The 12,908-nt window shown below is 17.9% G+C and overlaps 1 long non-coding RNA gene across 1 annotated transcript in view; it reads left to right on the top strand.

Annotated features, from left to right (window-relative positions):
* The first annotated feature begins 99 nt into the window (after positions 1-99).
* LOC105366125 (uncharacterized) overlaps positions 100-12,908 on the top strand; it is a 28,109-nt gene continuing 15,300 nt past the window's right edge. The window contains exon 1 of the long non-coding RNA XR_912992.1: positions 100-189. This is a non-coding gene — a long non-coding RNA (uncharacterized LOC105366125). The remainder of the gene's footprint in view (positions 190-12,908) is intronic.

Here is a 12,908-nt window from a genome sequence, read left to right as displayed (position 1 = left end):
TTATAGTCATCGTTTAAAAAGTTTTGTGAAATAAAACTTGTGCTGTGATCTTTTTTCTTTATGTCATATTAGTGTAAATCTTTAGATATTTTAATTACTTCCATTAATAAATGGTTTTAAGTTCAGTGATTGTTCACGAAGTGCAGTTGTTCAGAGAACTAAATTAATCTACGTAAATTATGTCTTCAGGTAAATTGTAATATATAATAAAATAAAATTGGTTACTAGTTAAAATTTTAAGTTAGATATTTTTTCATAAATTAGTATTACTTAATGCTAATTATATATATAATTTCTTAGTAGCCAAATTATTATTAATTTATATATCATATTCGTATTTGAAATGTTGATTATTACTTGAAATTTTTTAATCATTTACAGTTACAGCTTTTAAATATCATTATATTGCGTAAGATTGAAATATGAAAACATGCATATATATATATATATATATATATGATAAATGTACTTTATAATTATAGAATATTCCATTTATTTGTATAATAATAAGCGATTTTTTATGAAAAGTAATTATTTATATAAATTTGGAATTGGTTGTCTTCATATTTAAGTCTTATGTCCGACGGACAACGCGAGCGTTGAAATCTCCGAGTGATTCAAACAACGAAGAAAGTGATTTTCAAATATATGGAATTATTTTAAAAACTTTTAATATTCATAATTAAAAGTAATATTTAAATATATTTTTAAATTACATATTTGAATCTGGTTTATTAGTTTTCTACATTTTATATGTTTATTAATGTAATTAATTATTCATTTTTATTTTATGTAATATTTATGTCGAAATTTAGTAAACTGCTACTTCTATTATATAATCTTTTTTTCAAATTCTTAATAAATAGTATTAAAAAATATATAAGTTTATTAGTACTTGTTTTAAATTATGTTACATATTTTTATAATAGATAATTAAAATAATAATTTGTAATTAAATACTATATCCATATAAATGCTTCTGTATTTATTTAATAATAATTATTTATATTCTTTATATATTACATTTAATTAACTAATAGTCAGTAGTTTTTTTATACATTCGGTAAATTTCTGTCTAATGAAAGGTATTGCTTTATTTATATTTATATTAATAACAGATTAATAGTAAATAATTAGTTTTTACTTCTTATACTTAAAAAAATTATTTTATTTATTTTAGTATTTGTCACAATATATTATAGTTTCCTAAAAATCAATCATAGCAATCAATAACTTTTATGAATAATTATTTAATATTTATAAAAGAATAAGGTATTTTTAATATAGTTGATAATAATATACATTCTTCAATGAATTGTAAATAATTGTTAATTATTCAAATACGAAATTATTATTGATACAATTAATTAAATTGTTTAATATATACAAAAGAATTTATACAAAATTTTTATATTTATATAAAATTCTATGTTGAAAAGGTAAGTATTTTATCTAGAATTATCTTTTACATAAATTATCAGCTCATTAACACAGATGAATGATTAAAATAAGTGGATGGTATTATATTTTAATTAAATTATAAAATTATATTAAATAAAATAATAAAATACGTATTTGTACAATGGTAATTATATGTAATTAACGAATTTTCAATATAATTTTTTATATTGTATATTTGAAAATTGAATTTGATTTCTTATAGGATAAGAACGCATGCGCAAGTGTGTATAAATTGGTGACGTAAGACTATCGTAAACATTTCATGTTTAAAACTTGATAAATTGTATTTGATATATTTTGAATATATTCGATTCGATAAAATTTATATTTTAATTTTTGATAATCATTTATAAAATATACGATAAAATTTAGTATTAAATAAATTAATTTGAATATAATTTTTTTATAATAGCTTACATTTGTTAATTTTTTTCATGCTCATATAAAATTTATATTAACTGATACTATTTAGTCAATTTTGTTTATACGATTATTTTATGGTATAATTATTTATTATTACAATAAATATTTTTACTTTTATATGATATAAATGCTTTTCAAACGAGGAAATTCGAATAAAGCTAATAACTATAATATTTTATAATTTATTTTAATATAATAGATATGTTTATTGCTAGCTACATTCAATTTTTAATTCTTTACAAAATGACAATACAATAAAAATTACATTTGTTATAATGTTTAGTATAATAAAAATGTTTATTGTATATAAAGTTTATTGTATTTAAATATATATATATATATATATATCTATTTTTTATTAATATTGAATTCAAATGAGAAAAAGCATTTTTCTCATGTAATTTTTTCACAAAAATGTAATTTTTAAGCCTTATTTGTTAGATTATTTTTTAATTTTTATTTCCATGAATTAATTTTATATCTCATTTTAACATAGATTTTAAAAGTCAATATAAAATTAACAATATTTGAAAATATTAAGTAATATTGAAAAAATTAGTTATAAATTCTGATTAAATATTACTATAATATTTAACATTATTTATTATAAATGTGTATGTTAGTAATATTTTTATACTGAATAATTTGTGTAATGCTACAAATAATATTACATATTATATTCGTTATACAGTATGTAATTTTATATATAATTTATGCAATTCTACATATAAAATTATATATAATATATGTAATCCTGTATATATCCTGTAATATACATGTTTATGTCAAAATTTAATTAACATAACTTTATTTACATTTATTTTCGTAAGTAATCAGATAAAACAGTAAAATTTATTATTAAAAATAAAAATAAAAGAGTTTGTACAATTAATTATTACATTTTTTATTTTTATAAAAGTATTAATATATATTTATTAGTTTTATATAAAATCTTACGTTTATTAATAAATGTACTTTATTCTAAGTATTTTTAATGATTAAAAAATTATATTTATTACATTATCAAGTTAAGTGTTATGAAAATTTTACTAGTTTAAATAACGATAAATGTTCTCTTAGTTATTGGTTTTGAAAAATTATTCATTTTGATATTATTTATATAAAATGATATAGTTCATTTTACATGAGAGTAAAATTTGTGAAACTACAACATCTTTACATGTAAAAATATTGAATAATATAGAATAACATGTATGAGTTTTAATTTTATATTTATTATATATTATATTTTATGTATTTTATATGATTACTACAGTTTTGAAATTTTCGGCATTTAAGATGTCAGTAATAGTGGTGATTTATATATCTTATGCATATATATGTCTATATACAGTTTATTCTTCTTACCTTATAAATATTATTATTGCGATATAATTAATTCTACATATTGCATTTAAACTAATGTATTTTTGTAACTATCGATTTAGTTTTTTCTGTTATAAATAATTGAAAAGATTTAAAATTCTATTTCTAAAACGGTTAAATTTTATTATAGTAGTTATATAAAAAATATATTAAAACAATCTCATATCTTGAGACAATCAGTATCAATATTTATTTTATTATAACATGATAAATCAATTAAATAATGTTGCTTTTTTATAATCATTATTTTGCATTAGAGTTCTCTTATTTATGTTTCAATTATTCAATATTCTAGAACAAAATATTAAAATACTTAAAATAGAAATTGATTATTTTATTATTATATATCAAAGATTTTCATACTTTCATAGTAGTTACAGATAATTAGGATACATTTAATAATTAATTATAATTGAATAATATCAACAATATTAATAATATTAAATAATCCTTTTCTTATAATATTTTCACATTCATAAATATTTTTAATTAACATATTAGGAATTTTATGTTTATTTAAGATTTATAAGTTTTTTGTATTTTTTTTTTTTTGCAATCTAATATTAAAATATAAAGTTTTTGCTAATATTATAATTATTAATATTGCATATTGAAAAACTATATTACAACTTTCAATGTTAAATATAATAAATTAGTATTTTCTTTATACACATTATACATGCATGAATTTATGAATAATTCATTGAGTCTTGGAAACAACTCCGAATATTTTTTAAATATACTTTTAGCTTTTGAATTATATTATTCGTGTTTTACTTTTTGTTTGAAGTATATATAATTATATATATGTATATATCATATAATTATATAAATAATCATACTGTACAGCAATAAATAAATTATAATCTTAGATTAAACATAGTAAATTGCAGTTGATAACATTATTACCAATCGTTCTAAATTGTTTCAAGTTTTTAATTCAGTTTTCAATTATAGATTGTGACGTCAGAATGATTTTTAGAGTTTAGAAAATGTAAGATTTAATATAAAATTTTATACAATTTTAGATTTAGATTATGATTTGATTTTTTTTACATTGGTATTACTTTATAAAATAATTTTGTTAAAAAAATATTAATAACTTATTTTAATTTATTTATAACCTTTAGAAGATTTAAAAAACATTTTTTATCTACTTTAAATTCAATTTAAATTTGTCTAATTTATTTCATGTAATTAATATAATATTTATTTTATATGATATTTTTATTATTTATTCCATATGAAGAAATTCTACGCAATGTAATATAATATTATGTTTCATGAAAAAGTAAGGATTAACGTAAAGGATATGTCTTAGGTAACAAGTTATGAATAGCAAGGATAAAAAATAAGTAAGAAAAATATTGAATAATGTTTTCACTAATAGTATTGAATTAGTATTAAAGTTTCTATGTTAATTAATAATATATTTTTTTCTAAATATATTATCGTATTTAAACTAAAGAATTTATCTATAGAAATTATTTAGCTGCAATTAATATAATATACACTTTGAACATATATTATTTAACAAACATTTCAAATCCTACAATTCATGCATGAATATTATAGAATAACAGAATCACAATAGCAATTGCATAGAGTATACAAAACCAGGAATTGTATTTCAAATTAAGATGTGAGGTATGATAAAAAAATATATGTTAGGTTATATATATTTTAGTTTAGTATAACTTATATATCATATATCATACGATATTAAATCTAGAATACATTACAATATTAATACAAATTATTTCTGGAGGATATTTTATGTATTGTATGAAAAATATAATATGGAAAGTTAAAAAATCAAAATATTAATTAAATACAAAAATTTATTATGAAAATAATAATACACTTTGATATTTTATAATTAAACTTCAATTTAATATTTATTTTATCAGTAAAATATAGATTTGCTATTTACATTCATGTTTGTTAACAATATTCTAAATTGTATCCTAAAATATCAAAAAATACACTTACCTAAATTTATAAATTTATAAATATAAGCAATATATTATTACATTACTTTACATGATATTTACTGGTTAAATATTTTATTATACTTTAGCTATATGAAGATATAACATATTCATATGGTTAAAAGATTGCATTTTTGTTTTATAAAGAGCCAATAAATATAGATATTAAATTTACTGTAAATTTTATCGCTTAAATTAAGTTCAAAATCGTATTTCTGTAATATATGAGAAATCAATTTCGGTAATATATAAATCTAAAAATAATCATTATTGGCTGTTTGAAAATGTCTAAGTGCACATTCCAATTTTACTAAGTTATAAAATACATGCATATATAATAATTTTAAATATTTTCTAAAGAAAAAACTTTTTAATTAATTTAACAAATTTTATAAAAATAAATATATAATTTTTTATCCTTTTAATTTATAATTTACATTATTCTCATTCAAATCATCGATTATTAATTAAATTATTGTTTATATACTGTTTTAACACATTAATATTCAATCAAATAATAATATAATCGATAAAAGTAATTTATTTTTAATATAAAAATTTCTAGACTATGACTTCAATAATAATCGCGAAATAAGATCTAAATGGCAACGACTTGTATTGTCGATCAAATTTAATTTTTCACTTTATTGTATTTTATTTTATTTTAAATACATGTCAAGCGCAATGTTCTACAATTATCATTTACATATATATTTTTTTAATTTAGATATGTAATATAAAAATTATATATTGCCGCGTGTATTTTAATTATAGGCATAACTCTATTGGCTTTAGTAGCACTTTATTGAAATTATTTTTATTTTTCAATATAATTCAGAAGGTAAAAAAGTATGAAATAGATATTTATTATGTAACTCTTTACTTTATTTTATTATGAGTCTAATATTTGGAAAATAAAATTTTATATTAACTTTTAATATGTATGCTAGTTATTTAATCATGTAGTTACAATAATAAAGAACAATATAAAATCCTAAAGTAAAAGGATAGAATCCCGTTAAACTTAGCATCATATATAAAATATATAAAATTTCTATTAGATTCAAGATCAAATCAATAATAAGATATTTATTATGATATTATTTCGCATAATTCTAATTTAATTAAAATCGTTATAAATAAAAATTTAATAAATAATTTATATTGCAAGTGAGTTATATTTTGCCTTATTTATTATTTTAATCACGTGATGTATACGTATATATCTATAGCTATTTACAGTACTATTGGTATTTATCTATTCAATCCTTAACATTTAGTATTTAGTAAATTAATTACAATTAAACAATTACTTACCACAGTGTCAGTAAAACCTAAAATGAAATATCACTACATTAAATTTCTGGATATGCTATATTTAATATATTAATTTTCTAAGATGCAATAACAATAGAAATAATAATGAAATGAAAAATGAGATGAAATAAGATGAAATAACTACAATAAATACAGAATTAATCTAGTATTACAGTTATATTCTTCATCGATTATCATACATGCATAATAGTTCCCTGCGTGAATTTACGTTTTGACAATTGAATACAATACAAACATTTAAAAATATATATTAAAATCATCAAGTTATCACATCAAAATATATTTATATGCATGTAAAAAATAATATGTGCATACATTATAAGAATCCTATATACATTTTACACGATATATATAATAAACATTTTTTTTTAATTATTATTGTATAATAATTTATTCTGAATGAAGAACTAAAATAAAAAGTTAATATTCATCAAAAATATGTATTAGATACAATTAGATATCAATTTATATAAAAAAATATTGGCGGTTATATAAAAAAACTTTTTTCAATTATTAAAGATATATATTATGTACATAAACACTAGAAAAAAATAGGCATATGTAACATATATATTATTTAATTGATATAAATTTAATTAAAAGTGAATTATGATAAAGAATTTTATAATTATTATTGCATTCTGTTTTATTATATTTTACAAACTGTAATCTATAATTAATTTAATTAATTTTGATTTTATTACCATTATTTAAAATCTTTCCATTTCTAATTTGAGAATTCAAAAATTAGTACATACTATAATAATTAAAATAATAATAAATAGAATATTTGAGTGTATATATAAGTAAACTTTAGAAGATGTAAATTGTAAATAATATAATGAATTTAGCAATAGGTGTTAAATACCTAATTTTGTATACATAATCATTTTAATTACATTTAAATGCATAAAACATGTATTCTCATAAATTAATAACTATGTTTGAAATGATTAAAATTATTCTATATATGCGACTTTAAAGCAATAATTCGCCTTATAATTTATGAATTTTGCATTATTTAAATATCATTGATTTTTATTCATTATTATTAAAAGTGATTCATTAATAAAAATTTTCTAATATGTTTAAATAGTAATCAAATCATTTATTAAATATATTGTTTGATTAGATATCCTGGTTTTTTAAATTAATTAATTAATTTCAACGATTTTTCTAAGCAAATTTAATGATTTTACAATTATCAATTGTAAAATTGCAAAACAGATACTTGAATTATATAGTTTCATGTATTTAATAATAATGTAAATGATATATAATAAAATAAAAATATGAATGTATTAAATTGACATAAAAACAATGACATAAAAACAAGTTATATATAATTATTATATGCAAATAAAAATTCTTTACAAAACTTTTAATTACGTAATTAAACATCTTGTTCGTTATATCATTATAATTAATATTATTTTTTAAACTATTTTCTATTATAATATTAAAGTAGAATATAATTTAAATGTAATAAATTCTATGAAATATTTAAACAGTGATTTGAAAAAAAAGTTTAATATTAAATTAATTAGGCTCCTTTGACAAATTACTAAAAAACAATTGACTACAGAATTTCATACGTTATACATTACTTTGAATACGTTATACTTTAAATGTTATAATAATATATTCATCACAAAAAACGTTCTCATTGAATATGATAATCTTTTTAAACAATAAAAGAGTGATTATTATTTTAGTATTATACTAAGTATTAGGATATTTGATATAAAAATATGATAAATTGTAAACACATATAAAAAATTATAAGTGAATATATTTAATAAATGAATGAAACGACTGTTAAATCTGAGATATTTGGCATATTTAAAATGAGTACAGATTTTTGCAGTTTTTTTTAATTATTTATTTCTTTAATTTCAAAATTTTTAAGTTCGTTCAAATAAAATTATTTAAATATTATTATGATTATAAGTATATGAATATTATTGAAGTATTTTACCTGTTTAAATATATATATAGACCAGTGTCTATTATATATATATATATATATATATATATATATATATAGCCAATACGAATTTAAATTATCTATTAAATTTGAATATATTCATAACTTGCAATCAAAATTAATGAGTTCCATTATTTGTAATAATCTTATTTCAATAAGTTATTAATAATAAACAATTGGCAATATTTTATTAAAATTAATTGCTGAAATTTAATAATATAATAAAATTTAATAATTTATTAAAAAGTTATGATATTTCATGTAACAAAAATGATTAATTGCATACGAAAAATAGCATAATATAATTTTAGTAATGATTAGAATAAATTCAAAGCATTGAATTCTTTCAATACAATACCATTAGCATCCAATTCATAATCATTAAATGTGAGAAACCATATTCTACAATAGTTAACAGGATTTTTAAAATTATTATTACTGAACAAATAATATCTTCATTCTGACTGCAAAATTTTTTATAGGCTATACTATATATTATTAAGTCGCTATTGAAATTTCTGAGATTTACAAATATGTTAAAATGAAAAAAAAACTGGAATTGTATATTTAGACTTCCATTTAAACTTATAATTAATAAAGTGAATTACAATATTAGAATAAGTACAAATAATTATATAATGTTAAATATTTAATTTCAAATTTAAGACAAACTAATGCTATTTACAAATATAATGAAATGTTTAATGATTTCTTTGTTAACTGTTAGATAATATTATTATGACAATTATAAGATCTGCCAATTATAAAAGTATCAATTATAAATGAAATTTTATTACTTGGTAAGATGATATAGGTTTATATAATAAAACAAAATATATTATTCAGTTAAATTAATAAGTAAACGATTTTAATGAGCATTATACCAACATTTTTTATTAATAGTAAAAAATACGAAGACAAACATGCTTGGAACTTAAATAATTTTTGTGCACATTTTCAGGTCAATAAATTATGTATGTAAGATATATATTATATTTTATGTCTTCACGTATCAAATTTTTTTCAAACAAAGTGTAATATATATTGTAAATTTAACATTTTTATACACAAACATATGTACAAGGGAAATGTTTAATATAAATGTATACATAAAAAAATGAAAAATTTAGATTCAGATAAATTTTAGTATTTTTCTTTTAATAAGAAATGAATCCATTAATAAAATGTTTTTATTGGAAATCTAATTGAATTTTATTATACAAATTCAATATATATATATATATATATATATATATAATTTAATGCAACGTATTTAATTTATAGGTAATTTATATATATACATATATATATAATATATTATCCACTATAAAAAATTGTAATCAACGTACTTTCAATTTGTAGATTATATTTTTATTAAAATGAAATAATATGAAAATATCAAATGCAATACTAAAATTAATAAAATCTGTTCTTAAAATAAAAATAGATACGTACATCTAAAATAGAGAAGCAGATTGAAAACTGTTTTACATTTTCTCACGGATTTTTTAAAATAAGCAGGTGCTCAAATGCTACCTGCAATAGAAAGAAATCATAAGTTGACATTTGTAACATTATAATGGCAGTTCCCTTGTCGTCAAATAATCCTAAGAGAGAAAATGTACCTTCAGAAAATCCTCTAGTCGTAACTCTCGAATTGAATTCGACAATAGTGAGAACCAACCGTTTACCTTGTTCTGGGAATGGCTGTGTTTCATATTCAGTGGAAACGTAGCTCAGTGGCGAATGTCCAGTTTCTATGGAAAAATACAATGCCTGCACAACCCTGCAAATGGTGTGGTAGGATACTTAGCAGGGAGATAACAATGTAACCAGCTAGAAGGTTTACGATCAGGATCGTACACCTGGCATAGCATAAAGTGACCTGTGAATTTTTGGGTTTCAAAATTCTCCCCTCAGCCTAGGTAACTACTCTGTCTATCCTGTTGGCCTTGAAATGAAAGGACACATGGTTCTCAGAAAAATTTTACATTAATATAGCACAATATAATATTCTCAATTTTTATTATTTAAATTCTACCAAAAAACATTTCATTAATTTAATTTATATATGTTATTTAGTTATAGTATTATTATTAACAATGAATTAATCTTGTCTATTAATTTATTATCTTTAATTAATAATAGGTATAAAAAAAATTAAAATCAATATATTCTATATAGAATATATTATAGCTATATTTAATTAATTTAAAAAAATAATATACTTTTTGAAATTTTAAAATTGTAATTCGAAAAACAAAACTAAATTATTTCTTAAAAGTATTAATAAATTTTTATATTATTTCAAAAAAATATTTAAAATTAAAAAAATCTTTTATAAACAGAAGACACCGGCTTATATTATTTAAAATAAATTGTATACATAGGAGCTGTATGCGAATAAATTATATTAACTTGAAGTTTGCATAATCATAGTTCTGTTTTAATATATTTTATTATATATATGCATAAAAAATTTTGAAATTAAAAATGTAATCTTTATATGTGCATTGCTATTTTAATCTATTAGTACATAAAACAAATTAGCACAATAAATGGAAAATTTTGAAAACTCTTTTATTAATTAGAAAAATTTAAATAATTGTAAAGAAACACTTAAACTATTAATAATTTATTTTGTTTTCTCTTGTAATTTTAATTCAATTAAATTCTAAATACAAACTTTAGTTTCTCATTTTTTTTTCGGGTTTTGTTCAACTCTAGTCATATTTTTAAAAAAATTTCATATATATATGATGTAACTTTCTAAATATTTTAATACGCCATTTTTATTTTTATTATTATTGCGTATCTCTTATATACCCTTATTCCAGAGACCAATTATTTATAACTTAATGACAGTTTTATTTGTTATTTGTACCTAATATTCTTTTTCATTTATTATTTTTTTTTTGATTTTTTATAAATAATATTAGTATATTCAAAAATACTTTTTAATGATAAAAAAACATTGGTAAAAAAATTAAAATATTAAATTAAACGTAATTTCGTTTTTACATTCTATGGATTTCAAATATATTATTCAATATTTTTAATATACGTGGTTAAACTGTTAGCGTAGTAAATATATACTAATATTTATAATGATAATAATGAATTATAAATTTTCTTTCAATTTGAAATATTTCAAATATATATATATATTTTTTTTAATATTTTTAAATCTTTGTAATTTTTTAAATATAAATTTTTATATTATTGGGATTGTTGTGTATTATCATATGTATTAATTCGTAAATTATAATTTAATTATTATTCATAAGTATATATTTATGTACAAATATTATTAAAGGATACAAAATAATTAAAGAAAACAAGTATTTAATTCGCTGACTCGATAATTAAAATTTGTTATCATTTATTTGATATGTATTTATTTTGTATGAACATAGATAAAATAAGTATTAATCTTATTTTATAATAAAAATACTAAGACTATTGGTTTTTTCTATTGTTTGCTATTTGTATTATCAATGTAATGGATTCATTTGTTAGAATGAGAAAAATTATTTGATAGTTACTATTAATAATTTTAATATTATTTAAATAATTAACTTATAGGAGTATTGGGGATAATAATTTACAAAAGTTTATTAAATTTAACAAGTTTTAGACATTTGATAAAAATATATTTATTAGATTGAATTTTAATAAACAAAAGTTCAATAACAATCATAATAAAACGATGAATATAATTTCTGTAATTTCTATTAATTAATATTATATCTGAATCATATCTTGGCGTATTAAAAATATTTTTTAAATATTTAAAAAGATTATGCATATTTAAAATTTTTTATCATAAAAATAAATACATGAACAAATAAATAAATAAATATATATATATATATATATATATATAGAGAGAGAGAGAGAGAGAGAGAGAGAGAGAGAGAGAGGAGAGAAAAAGTGCTTCCATCTTTTTTCATATTATGACTAGGAACCATATCTGAAAAATATAAGCACTGATCTATTGAAGAATTTTCAGAACTCATTTATTTCAAGATTCTATTACAATATTACCAATTGTACCGTCTTTTAGAACACGTACTTATTTATTTAATTTATACAAAATATTTTTTTACGATTGTACATATTTTGATATAATATTACACAAGGTAGTTATTTTTAATATTTTAATCTTTTTCTACAAAATCTTCTTTGATAAGCCCATAAATTTTCTAAAGTAGTAATAAATATTTGAAAAATTATAATTTTTGTGATAAGTATAAAGGATTTCTTATAATCCAGTAATTAGTTACTGGAATTTTGCATAACTAATTTTGATTTATATTTAT

This window comes from Ceratosolen solmsi, unplaced genomic scaffold (assembly GCF_000503995.2).
Source record: "Ceratosolen solmsi marchali unplaced genomic scaffold, CerSol_1.0 scaffold17, whole genome shotgun sequence".
In the NCBI taxonomy this organism is placed as follows: domain Eukaryota; kingdom Metazoa; phylum Arthropoda; class Insecta; order Hymenoptera; family Agaonidae; genus Ceratosolen; species Ceratosolen solmsi.
The sequence above is the reverse complement of the archived record's forward strand: the minus strand, read 5'-3'. Positions and strand labels throughout refer to the sequence as shown.